The sequence below is a fragment of the Hylaeus volcanicus genome, chromosome 1 (assembly GCF_026283585.1).
Source record: "Hylaeus volcanicus isolate JK05 chromosome 1, UHH_iyHylVolc1.0_haploid, whole genome shotgun sequence".
NCBI classification, from domain to species: Eukaryota; Metazoa; Arthropoda; class Insecta; order Hymenoptera; family Colletidae; genus Hylaeus; species Hylaeus volcanicus.
In genome coordinates, this window is record NC_071976.1 from 9,716,386 (window position 1) to 9,719,161 (window position 2,776).

Here is a 2,776-nt window from a genome sequence, read left to right on the forward strand (position 1 = left end):
AGGAGATTTTACATCCTTAATAAACAGTTTCCAGTTATATTTATAAAGTATTGGGCTGTCTGGAAAGTCCATGCCGATTTTTAGTAAGCGATACAGGTCTGAATATGTCGGAATGGCTGAAAACAAATAACATGTGTACATTCCTTAACAGGTGGAAAGGTTGTGGAACAAAATGGTACATATATAATTTAATAAATATACACTAAAATTCAAATATGCCTTTGAATTTTTCTTAAAAATAGGCACGAACTTTCCGGACAACCCAATACCTTGATTCGTGATCACTAGATTGGGGATGTTCATGCATTATTTGTGGCAAGTGAAAATAAGAGAAAATTTATGAGGATGTTGTGTCTTTTCGCTCGTTACTATTAGGTTATCCCGAAATTTTCTTTCGCCAATTGCACTCAATTATTTTATGTGGTCGTATTTATATAAATAGACGATCTAATTTCATAGATATTCATGTTGTAACAGTAATGGAGCAAAATAAATCGTGCACAATTCAGTAATGTAACGTAAAACATAAAATATTGTGCATGTATTACTTATTAATAAAGCGAAAGAAACTTTTGGGACAACCTAATAAAATAAACTCGTGCAATCGCATTAGTATATTAAAATATACAGCTGCTGATTGAAATGAAACAGAAGACCGCAATTTCAACCTTAATTCCTGATTTAAAAAAATTACATAACACTTGAAAGATGATACAATACAATAAAACAGCGCAATAAATATAAAATAGTATCCCCATTTCAAGACATTTCAAATCGACATCGTCTCAATATCGTGTCCCAATAATGCCATCTCGCTGTCAAATTAACATACAAAATGAAAAGGTCGACGATAGGTTCGTTCGAGTCTGAACATTGTATAGAATTGTGTCATCGATCATCTTGATGCACAATTCTCCCAAAGGAATGACACTGTCAGACCAGACCGGCTAAAAATAACGGATCACAGCGATTCGAACCCACTTTACACTTTACAAGTTCGCAGCCATTAGCTCGATATTATTCGCGACGAAGTAATGTTCGTTAATGAGCGAGACACGGACGCGCGATCGCGAGATCCATATCGATCGATGGATCGTCGAAGAATGAGCTCTCGCCCCTCGTATACCTGTGTCGAGGGTCGCGGCTCGCTTTTGTCTCTCAAAGTAAAGAAGGGGAAGAGCGAATAACGAGGACGAATATTTGTATTTAATAAAAATTAATTCATCTATTATTAAGCTCAGATTAACGCCGAAGTATTAGGCTGTCTGAAAAGTTCATGCCGATTTTTAGTAGACGGCACAGGATCTGAATATATCAGAATAACTGAAAACAAATAACATGTGTACATTTATGCCTTTGAATTTTTCTTAAAAATTGGCATGAACTTTCCGGACAACCCAATAAAATATTCATCTACAACTATCCGTGAAAATGTGTGATATATATTCACTCTCGCGAAAAGTCCCAGCTGCGCACCGATAACGTTGGAAGCCTTTCGAAACAACATTTCTGATAAGCGTTTCAACATTTCCAATGCAACTACTATTAGAAAGCAATAGCCACGCAATTGCTCGCAAAGGAAGCAATAATAATATCTCTCCCTTTCAACGGAACGCGAAAAAATTTACTCTTTCGCTCTGCGTACTGCATTCGTATCGATAACCTAGCCATCGATAACAGTCGACAAATTGTAAATCAAATAACAGTCGTCGCTTTTCCTCCCCTTTTTCCATTGGCGCACGCAATCCAGCCGCAAGCTGCAACCTAACGATTCGTATGACCGTCGAGGAAATAAAGAAAAATATAGAAAAAAAGAAAGAAAAGGAAAACTTCTGTGCAACTGAATTTTCCACGACCACTGTGCAGTTCTGTTCACAGATCGTACAAGGTTTTTCAAGCGAAGCTTTAGGATTTTTAATGTTGATAACTATAGAATGTTAATTTTTTTTTTTATTTGTATTTTATAATAATATAAATATTTTAATATATTATTTAGACAGATATTGGTGTATACAACTATAAATTATATATGTATATTTTTGTATAATTTTATCGATATCACCGAGAAACCAGCTTTTATTCCGATAAATCGATTTTTCGAAGAAGGAGAAACAAAGAAATTGCTAAAAATCGTTGCATCGTTGCGCGATTATCGAGATTACGTTTGCTGGTTGAGAAACTGTGGAACGAAAAGACCGAACTGAACCGTTTGAAACTGCGCACATAAATTTACCAGACCTGGCTATATTTAAACAGCACCCGACAACCTTTTATTTTCCTCGGTCGTTTTCGTTTATACGATCCCGTTTCGAGAAACAGCCAATACCCGGGGCTAAGTTATCCTTGACGCCGTGAGGAGTTATAGGAAACCGTGCGATGGTATACGATCCACGTTATTAGTATCTTGAAGCTTCAGGCCTCGGTCCACCCGAACAATGGACCTGGAAAATTGTATCACCTGGGCTGTGCTCCATGTCCCTGCTAGGTTTCCATAACGCTTGTCAAGGATCTATGTTGCCTACGATCATCGAATCGGCCATGCGTTCAATTCTCGAGAAGCTTCGTTCATCTTTCAGGACTGGAACATTCGTTTTTACAATTTCTGCTGTGCTCCGCTGTATTGTTATATGGCGTATTTTTCAGTATTATGCTGTGCTATTTTGTGTTTTTATATGTTGTATCATGCTGCCATTATGATGTAATACCATGTATTATGCTGTATTTTGCAGTAATATTCTGTATTATCAAGTATTGTGCTGCATTACGCTGTATTTTG